The sequence below is a fragment of the Cervus canadensis genome, chromosome 11, assembly GCF_019320065.1.
Source record: "Cervus canadensis isolate Bull #8, Minnesota chromosome 11, ASM1932006v1, whole genome shotgun sequence".
Taxonomy (NCBI): domain Eukaryota; kingdom Metazoa; phylum Chordata; class Mammalia; order Artiodactyla; family Cervidae; genus Cervus; species Cervus canadensis.
This window is the reverse complement of record NC_057396.1, coordinates 27,474,214-27,484,968: the sequence shown is the minus strand read 5'-3', so window position 1 is coordinate 27,484,968 and position 10,755 is coordinate 27,474,214. Positions and strand designations below refer to the sequence as shown.

Genomic DNA, 10,755 nt, shown 5'->3' with positions numbered 1-10,755 from the left:
TCCTCAGCACGCCGGTCTGTGGAGGACCCACCCGGCCTGTCCAGCTCTCCTCTAGGTCACTTTGAAGGACTTTGGCTGGACTCTTGTCAGATGTATATCTCTCTGTGATTAATATAGGCCCCTTTCAAACCTTGACACCTGCCGGCACCAAATGTTTGTCAGGCAGAAGGCACTGGCAAGGCAGCATCTAGAGATAGCAGGACTCCAGCCCAGGGAGAAGGAGAGAAAGGACAAGGGGGGGTGGCTGGGGGAGGCGCCGGGCTGACGGTTCACCTCAGGACGACTGGCAGGGTGAAACATGGGGGGGTCTGCATGGCACATTCACCAAGGTGATCCTCCTGGCGCTTCCTCAGCAAGCAAACTGCGGTGTGCTCGGCGCTCAGCTTTGCCCCCATGGAAACATTCATACACCCCTGTCTCTTCCCCAGCCAGGCTTTGCCAGGAGGTAGGTCCCAGGACCAAGACCACTCACCTGGGCAGAGGCCAATCCAAAGGCTCTCACGAAGGCTCGGGCACCTTGACTGCGGCCAGGTGAGGCAGGCATGAGTACCCTTTTTGTCCGGACAAGAAACTCAGGCTGTCCAGGGATACCAAAGAAGCAGTGAAGAGCAGAGGTCAGGTGCTCTTTCCTCTGGCACCCAGAGGTGCTTAGAGCTCTGGGTTTCAACCTGGGGCTGTGAAAATAATTCTACTGTGTGGCTCCCACCCCCAGGCGTCCTGACTTCACTCTTGTAGGTGTGGCCTGAGCATCTGCCATGTGTAGGAACCGTGACTGTGGTTAGGAGTGGCTGATCAGATACTATTAGAAGGGGTGTGTGTGTGTGTGTAAAAGCCTCTCCCCAGGCCAATACCAGCCCAGGTATAGCCAGCAGATACGCTGACCTTGGGCCCTCGGGGAACCAGGTGAGTTGAGACGGCTCTGGGGTCTTGCCCCTGGAAGGGGAGAAGCAGTACTACCCCTTGTACTGGGGGACAAGTTCCCCCTCTTCGCTGAAATGCCATCCTGTTTCTGTGACTGCTCTTATGTCCCCAGTGAGACACAGGGTCACAACCTGTGCAGGAGAAATACCAAATCATCGTTAGCATCTTAGCACCCTTCCTCCAGGAAACTCCTAAAGACACTGAGCTCACTGAAGTCAGAGAACCTGTCCCTGTCACTGTTACCTGTGACATGACACGTAGAAGGGGCTTGCAAATCTTGGTGAAATGCTGAGTGGAGGAAACCCAGTGTCTGAGAAATCTGTTTAGCCCTGTTTAACAAACAGGGAGATGGGTCTGGAGAGGGAAGAGTAATGATGACAATGATTTGTGGAGTCATTGATGGGCCAGCCACAAAGTGAGATGCTCTTTGCACATCAACTCCCCTAATCTTCCAACAATGCTCTACGTAGGCATCATTAACTCCCATTTTACAAATGAGGGAAACTGAGGCTCTGAGGGGTCAAAATTTTGAAAGGTTACACTGCAAGCAAGGGGTCAGATACACCATGCCAGGCTGCCCCAGCTCGAGTGTTCCAGCTTCCTCCCCTCTCCGCTCAGGCACACTGCCCTACAAGTGACTTTAAATCCTTGGCTTTCCCATCTTTGCCAGCTTGTGAATGATAAATAAATTTCAAAGCAAATCACGCAGGGATCAGCTCAGACCTCTCATTTCTATAAACAATATCTTCTCTGGAAACAGCGGAGAGTGGTCTTCAGGGAGGCAGTCGCCTGGGCTGCAGGAATAAGGGGGAGTCTATTACCAAGAAGAACCAACGTGCAGCCCCTGAGGACCAGCTGCCTCTGACGTCAGCGTCCTTTTTCATCTCTAATTTCTGTGATTCTGGGATTCCATGTAAACCTCATTCTTCATGCAGCACCCTGACTTGCCACCAAGTTGAACTTTCGCTAAAGAATGTCAAGGTGTTCCATCACACTGGGTGGTAATTAGGGAGAAGGCGTGAACATGCTATTTCTGAGTCCCTACTGCTCTCCTGGGTGCAGGGTGGAGACAGATGTGAGGACAAAGTCAGCTCTAGTTTGGGACCTGGGCTTGGAGAGTCACTATCCCAGTGCTCTCTTGACCCCTCAGAGCCCCCGTCGACCTGGTCCAGGAGGTGCTGACCAGCAAGTAGGTGGCCTCTGGCCTGGAAAACTGCTATTTTTCACTCCCTGCTTATTCTCTCATTGTGTGCTTTCTCCTAGGCCCTGACTTATTTCCTGTAGGTCGAAGGCTAATGAATTCAGATTCAGAGTGAGGTTAAAATGTATTTCAGAAGGCAGACAGGGTTGGATTTAGGTTGAATTCAGGGCTGTGTTGGGGGAGTAGCAATGGCATTTTCTACCATTGGGGACCCCTGCAGGACCGCTGTTCAAGCTTCAAAGGTGGGCTTGAGAGGCAGTGGCCGGGCCTGTTGACCAGCCAGGAAGATTCCTGGACTCGAGGTTGAGCTCTGAGTTCAAGGCTAGTCATTACTTGGGTAACCTGGGGAAAATGACTTTGCATCTCTAAATCTCAGTTTAATTATCTACAGAGTGGACCTAATAATAAATACTACTTCCTCTAATTAATATGGGAACCACACAGCACTATGTATGTGACAGCATTTTGCCAAGTGAAATATACTATCCAACTGTTAGGACTTGTACTTTCAAAATGCCTCCTTGATTTTAAAAAAAAAAAGTCTTTTGTATTGTTTCTTTTTAGATTCTACATATAAGGGATGTCGTATGATATTTCTCCCTCTCTGTCTCACTGACTTCAACAGAAAGAGACTCACAAACTTAGAAAATGAACTTTATGGTTGCTGGGAGGGGAAAGAATAGTTAGGGACTTTGGGAAGGTCATGTACACACTGCTATATTTCAAGTGGATAACCAACAAGGACCTATTGTATAGCAAAAAAAAAAAAGTGGGGGGGGGCAGAAAAAGTCCCTTCTCCTGGAGCGGGGTGGAGACATTCCCCCGTGCTGAGTTTCTTCTCCCAGTTTTACTAGGACACTCATCCACTGTGAGTGCTCAGGCAGGAAAGGGGGCACAGTAGGCCTGGGCCAGGGGGGCCCTCAGATCATTCAGACCTCCCTGCAGCTTGAAATCACAGTCTTTGTCCTGGTAGAAGAGATTCATATCACATGAGAGGCCCTGGAAAGAGGAGGGATGCAAAGCAAGGAGGAGTAAGGTCACAGTGCCTGCTTAGGTCCTGTTCTAGACCAGCAGAGGTCCTGACCAGAGCCTCTGGAGCTTGCACATTCCCAGGAAAGAAGCTCTCCCAGAATCACATGCCTGGCCCTGAGCCTCTCTTCTGACTACATATCCACCATGATTTGACACCTGCACCCTTGAACTTTGGAGGGTCCTAGCAAGTCTGAAGGAGAAGGCGATGGCACCCCACTCCAGTACTCTTGCCTGGAAAATCCCATGGACGGAGGAGCCTGCTAGGCTGCAGTCCATGGGGTCACTAAGAGTCGGACAGGACTGGGCGGCTTCACTTTCACTTTTCACTTTCATGCACTGGAGAAGGAAATGGCAACCCACTCCAGTGTTCTTACCTGGAGAATTCCAGGGACGGGGGAGCCTGGTGGGCTGCCGTCTATGGGGTCGCACAGAGTCAGACACGACTGAAGTGACTAAGCAGCAGCAGCAGTAAGTCTGAAGGGATCCCTGAGGGGCAAGTGGCCAAGGGCACCCGTCTGTGCATGGATGGGGGCGGGTATCAGCTGATTCGAGATCCTCCTACAGTTCATGCAAGAGTGCCAGCTCCACACCAGGCAGCAGGCGGGCTCCCAGGACAGAGGGCTGCAAGGGCGAGGTCTCACCCTGGACCCTCTGGACTGGGTTTCCACCTACAAACGCCCTCCTTTGTGGCTGCTGGGGACACAGGCAGAGACAGCAGGTATAACAGGGAAATGCTGAGTTATGAATGACTCCAGAGGCTGTAATTAACTGGTTCTTGGCTGTGTGTATTTTTAGATGCAAAATATTGTCACCAGACGTTTCACAGCCATCGCAGAAGCTTGCTTCTCTCAGGAGCTCCCTTCTTCCTTGCAGGCGGGGACTTCCCTGCTCAGGTAGAGCTAGGAGTCCAGGGTGACCTGGGCCTTAGAGCTGGTGCTCCCTCTTCAGTGCTGGACACCAGCTAAAGAGGCAGCAGAGGACTGGAAACCAGGGGACCCACCCTGCACGCACAGCCCTTCACAGACCCGCTGGGTGACCGGAGATATCTGGCACCTACGGAGCCCCTGCTAAAGCCCAGGAACAGCCAGGATGGTCTTCTTCCTGCTAGAGTGAGATAGGGCACTTCTCGGTGGCGCCAAGCCCAGTTCTCAGGCAGAGTGTGATTTCATGAGTCAGAGAAGTGGAAGAGGCGTTAATGCTTTCAACTCTACCGCCTCATTGGGTGGACAAGAACAATAAGGCTTAGAGAGAGCACTGACCTGTCTAAAGCCACGCAACTGGTGTGGACAAACCAGGAGACAAACTCAGGACCTCTGGCTGGGAGCTGGCTCTCCAGGTGCGGAGGACCATGTCCAGCTGAGAAATGTGGGGTGGCCATGCAGACACACCAGGCCCAGAGTAGCCTTGGACTTCTGCGGGTTGAAAGAGATGTCCAGATTCATGGAGATTTATCACCAGTGTGTATCACCTCTCACCAGATAACAATTTCGTGGCTTAGAACAATTTTTTATTGCCTTTCATAGTTGCGTGTGTTGACCAGGCTTAGCTGGATGGTGCCTGTTAGGGCCTCTCACCCAGTTACTGTCAGATGGAGGCTAGGGCCAGAGTCATCCGAAGGCTGGATGGGGCTGGCCCTCCCAGATGGTTTCTTCACTCACCTGTCTAGTGCCTCAGTCAGGATGACTGGCACAGCTGGGGACTGACTGGCCTTCTCCAGGGAGTGAGCTTGGGCTTCCTCACAGCATGGCCGTCTTGGGGTGCTCAGAACACGTACATGATGGCCAGCTTCCCCAAGAGTGAGCACTCCAAGAGGCCCAGAGAAATTGGCAAGGTTGCTCATGCTCCAGAAGTCACATGGCATCACATCCACTACAATTCATTGATCAAAGCAAATTATGTGGCTAGCTCAGATTCATGGGAAGGGGCCACACAAGGTGATAAATGCTGGCAGGCGTCATTGAAGACCAGCTGTTGCAATAAGAAGCACGTAGGCTAGAATAAATCAGAAGAGAGTGGCCTTTTGTCTCACCGTGGAGATGGTTTTCTGCCTTGGTTCCCTCATTGGCATTTTGCTCAGGGTCTCCTTCTTTCCACTCCTAACTTCCTTTCCCCCAGCCTTCTGTCTCCTGCTGTCCCCAACGCCACTTCATTTGGCTGAAATGAAAATGGACTTTGAAATGAGACAGCTATGCTTTTGAATCTCACTGCCATTAGTTACTGGGCTTCCCTGGTGTCTCTCCACAGCTAAGAAGTAATAAGTGCCATTACTTATTAGCTGTGTGATCTTCAACAGTTGGAGTCTCAGTTTATGCATCTTGAAATTGGGGGAAAATAATCAGCCTGCATCTTATCTCCTTGGAAAGTGGTTGAGATGTTGAGAGGCACAAAGAAATCCCTCAGGGAGTAACCCCTTCCTTTGCTGATTTGTCTCAGAGGACTCAGAACCCAGAGGCAGTAGATTCACAGTGGTCCCTCGCAGACGTACCCACAGCTCTTTCTTTTTTTATAATTACTTATTTATGTATTTATTTTTGGTTGTGCTGGGTCTTTGCTGCTGCGTGGGCTTTTTTCCCCCAGTTGCAGAGAGTGGAGGCTGTTTTCTAGTTGCCGTGTGCAGGCTTCTCACTGCAGTGGCTTCTCTTGTTGCTCCGACTCCAGGGCACTTGGGCTACGTTATTTGTGGCATGTGGGCTCAGTAGTTGTGGCTTCTGGGCTCCAGAGCACGAGCTCAGTTGTCGTGGTACATGGCTCTAGTTGCTCCACAGCACGTGGGATCCCCCCGGATCAGGGACTGAAGCCTTGTCTCCTGCATTGGCAGGTGGATTCTTTACCGCTAAGCTACCAGGGAAGCCCAGCGATAAAAGTATCCTCAGAATTGTTAAGGGGACTGATGGTGAGATGCTCTTTCTTGATGGACATCAAACTGAGCCCCCTTCACCGGCTGCCTGCCATCCCCACCGCCAAAAGACGCCTGAGGAAAAAGGGAAAATCCAGCCTCTTCCCTGACTGTTTGCTTCCCTCCATGTCAAACACCCGTTTTGACCAACTTCTCCATGTCTGAAGTGACAGGCTATCTGAGAGCCATATTAGACCCAACTTGAGTAAATGTCATTTATTTTGGAACTACTGCCTGGGTTCTTTTCATCCAAAGGAATCTAGATTTAGTGTCAGAAAACCTGGTTCAGTCCTTACTCTATGGTCCTGGCCAAATCTTAAAGCTCAGATTCGTCATCTGAAAAATGGACAAAAGTCACTCAGTCATGTCCAACTCTTTGAGACCCCATGGACTGTAGCTCTCCAGGCTCCTCTGTCCATGGACTTCTCCAGGCAAGAATACTGGAGTGGGTAGCCTTTCCCTTCTCCAGGGAATCTTCCTGAACCAATGATCAAACCTGCATCTCCTGCATTGCAGGCAGATTCTTTACCATCTGAGCCACCAGGGAAGCCCTCTGAAAGATGGGAATGTTAATAATTACTTCTTTTAGAAAAAAACTGAGATAGAATATTTGAGAGAGGCTTAGGGACTACAGAGTGTTATATGAACATGTGGGATTTGTACTACCAAAAATACTGTTTGGCCCCAAGTTGAGAAGAAAATGAGGAAGGAGAGAAGAAGGGAGGTAGAAGTTATCACACTAACCCTAGAAAATAAGTTACTGAGATTATTCCCATTTCACAGATGGGAAAACTGAGCTAAAAGGCATGTAATAGCTTCCCTAAGTTCACACAGTGTGTGGTAGGGCTCCAGAAGCAGATCCCCTGATGCCGTCCCCATGGGTCCCACCTGTGCCAGACCCCCTGCCACACCTTGGAGATAAAAGATGAATAAGATCCAGTCTTTGTTCCTAGGCAGCTTACAGGAATTCCATGATGGTTCAGTGGTTAGGACTCCAAGCTCTCACTGCCAAGGGCATGGATTTGATCCCTGGTCAGGTAACTAAGATCCTGCAAGCCCAGTGGCACGGCCAAAAAAATAAAGTCAGAGCCAGGCAGCTTACCACCTGGGAGAAGAGGATTCAAGCTGGAATGCTTGTCTTGGACTTGCTATTTGAGACAATTCTGGCCTCCAGGTGCATTTTTTTGGCAATGACCCACTGAAAAGAGAAGTTATCAATAGAGAAAAATAGCCATTACGGATTTGACCAGAGCAGAACATTTTAAAATGTATCCATCCACAAAATTACATTTGGGGAAAGATAGTCTGTGTTTGCTAAACAGTTGAGAAACTGAAAGAAAAAAAAAAATACTACCAGTGGCACAGAAGAAAAATATTACAAATGTGTTCATGGTGCTCTCTGGTTTAAAAAAATGACTCCATCAATTCTCATGGTGTTTCACATGAAACAGGAGCAGGAGGGAAGCTGCCTTTGCAGGACCCTCTTTGTGTAAGGAGCATAGGGATGCTGGGTGCTTCCCCTCTACTGTTCACTGACCCCCTTCAGAGCAGGAACCCTACCCTAGACCTCAAGGGTCACTCCCCTCCTACAGTTAGGGCTTATCTACCCATCACTGCTTACCACCATCATGCCTGCAGAAAACAACAGAGAACAAATAATTTTTGCTCACTTCAACCTTCCTGCTCAGACCGTCCACAGGAGCAGGGGGAATTGAGTCCCTCTATGTGCCAAACCCAGTGTGATGTGCTATGTGTACATGATTTCATTTCACTTCTCCACAATAAGTGCTATTATTATTTCCATTTTCAGATGTTGAATGGAGGCTTGTAGAGCTTCCGTAATTTGCCCAAACCCACATAACCAATACATGGTAACACCAGGATTCAAACCCGGGTCTGCCTGGTTCCACCGTTCATGTTCTTCACCATCATGCTATACTGTCCCTACTCAGAAGAAGGCAGACTCAAATTACTTTGTGATTTTTTAAAATTTAAGCATAATCCATTTAACAGTATTACATTAGTTTCAGGTGTCAGAATAAAACTATTTTAGAAGACATCAGTACATATGAGGGCTTCCCCAGCGGCTCAGAGATAAAGAATCTGCTTGCAGTGCAGAAACTTCAGGAGACATGGGTTCGATCCCTGGGTCAGGAAGTTCCCCTGGAGAAGGGCATGGCAACCCACTCTAGTATTCTTGCCTGGAGAATCCAAGGGACAGAGGAGCCTGGAGGGCTATGGTCCATAAGGTTGCAAAGAGTTGGACAAGACTGAAGTTATGCGCGCAGTACATTTGTATGGCGCATGGAGTAACTTCATTCATTCACTCATTTCTTCATTCATTGGTTCCTAAATCCATGTACTGATCTCTACAACATTTATTAGCTCTACATCTAGGAGTATATTTCTGCCTGGTGTCTGCAAGTGTGGGCTCTGGGATCAGAATACAAGAGTTCAAGTCTCAGCTTCACCGTTCACCAACTCTGGGACTTTGGGCAAGCTCCTTAATCACTTTGTGCCTTAGTTGACTAATTCGTAATATGTAACAATAGTAGCTTCCTCCTAGAGCTGCTGAATAGATTAAACAATACATATAAAACACTTAAAATGCTGTGTGACACATAGTAATTATACAAAAATGTTAGCCTTCATTTTTATTCCCTTCAATGGGTACTGTGCTGAGCACTGCCAAAAAACAAAACAACTATGACATTCGAGCAAAAAGTGACTTCATTCTATGAGTCTTAGGGTAGCACTAAAAGCTCTGGAATGATGAGGGGCTGATTGAATTTTGTTTTAGGAATTTTAATGTGGCTGTGAATAAGTTGGATCAAAGGACTGGTAAGAGGCTGCAGTATGGTGCCAGTGAGAGGTCATTCCAATACAGTAGTATAGCAGACGGCACCCAACGTGGTGCCTTCTTGGACTTGGGCTGCCGTACGGGGACAGGGAGCAGTGTCCTAGAAGAGGGAGACTTTCAGCCCAGAGGAATGGGAGAACTCAGAGGCAACCAACAGAAACAGGGAACAGAGGAGGAAGGACCACTGGGGGGAAAGCTATTGATGGTCTCTACCTTTGTAGAACTGGGACAGGGAGGCTACCCTTGCCTATTTAAGCCTTTGGACTGTTGTCTAGACTCTTAACCTCTTGGGAATTGGTCAAAAGACAACCCTGCCCAGAGGTTGGCTCATGACCAGAGTCCCCCAGAAGTCCCCCATGATAGACCCAGTTTGGAACTTGGCTTTCCCAGCACGAACCCTGTGTTTCATCCCTGTAACCCAGCTGTCTTTTTTTTTTTTGCTCCTTACTGTCCCTCTCTGCCTTTCATATTTTTGGATCAGAAGTCAGTAAAGAGAAAGACCTCAACCAGCCCTACTGGAGTGAGAAGCCACTTTCAGGTCCAAGGAGGTGCAAGGGCCAGACCCAGGAAGCCTATCACAGTGTGACCTGCAGCTCCACGCCTATTGTCCCTCAAAGAGAAAGCGCCCACACACCAATGGGAGAGGTCCAGGGTGTCACCAACAGTGGGTAGTCAGGCGTGGGGGTGGGGGTGCCAAAGCTGGAGCCACAGAATGGTCAAGAGCTAAAACTTCAGGTCCAGTATGGGGGATGGTTGACACCAAAGAAGGACAATGGTAAGAAGCATCTCTAGGTTATTGGGATCCCCTGGTACGCTGAGTGAGGGACCTAGCATCTTTCCCCCACCACTTTCTCTATATCCCCAATCCTTAGCACAGCCCCTGGTGTTTAGTAACTGCTTGATCAAACGATTGAATAAATGAATGAGCAAATGCCCGATTCCCAAGTCTTTTTCACTTGGGGTGGGAGCAAGATTAACTGCCTACCTGGCCCTGAGAAGCTGCTGTGCCGTTGAGAAGCAGCATTGTCTGGCTGAAGGCTGATGAACAAGAAGCAGAGCCTTAGCTCTGAGAGGCTTGGGGGGGCAGGAGGATGCAGTATCCATGGCCAGGATGGCTGGGGTGGGGGCACCGCCAGGCAGCCTGCCAAAGAAAACCAGCTGCCGGCCAACTTGCCTCCCCAGCCAGAGGTTGCAGACCCTGGGATAGATGACAGCATTGGATATGCAAATCTATGCAAATAATGTCACAGAAATGCTCTCGGGTTCCCAGAGAAAGGATACTAATGTCCACCACTGGACAGCTGGCCACTGGCAGCGAGGACCCCAGTCATTACACCACCATCCTGTGGCAAAATGCCCCAAACCTCCCTAAAATCCTGCTGGATGTGGGTCTCATTTCAGGCCACTGGAGACAGAAGGATGGAGCAGCAATTGAATCACAAGTATGCCTCATTGTTTGATCTATGCTGGTGATGTCTGAGATGAGTCTGTGACCCCAGATCGGTGTCTGAAGAGCTAGCCATGGGCCATGTGAGCTCTGGGCTTTCTCCTGAGGGTAAATGGAAGCTTGGGGCCTGGGGGGGTTCCAGATCTCCGGAGGGAGGACAGGACACAACTTGCCCCAGAGGAGAAGGTCAGAGAGGCTGGGGTTCCTGGGCCTGAAACAGCCATTTCACCCAAAAGCCAAAGAGGAGGTGGGCTTGGGGCCACAGCCAGGACCTGGCACTTCCAGAGACCAGAGAAGACTAGGTGAGACAGCTGTAACTGGAGGAGTCCTAGCACAGGAGGAGCCAGAGGCTGGAGACGGCAGAGGCCGGGAGAGGCGAGTCTGCCGTGAGCCCCACC

General features: G+C 49.7%; 1 long non-coding RNA gene across 1 annotated transcript; it reads left to right on the top strand.

Annotated features, from left to right (window-relative positions):
• Positions 1-935: 935 nt before the first annotated feature.
• Positions 936-10,400, top strand: LOC122450038. The gene is made up of 3 exons (XR_006272055.1): positions 936-950; positions 6,765-6,774; positions 10,312-10,400. It is a non-coding gene; the product is annotated as an uncharacterized LOC122450038 (long non-coding RNA).
• The last annotated feature ends 355 nt before the right edge of the window (positions 10,401-10,755 follow it).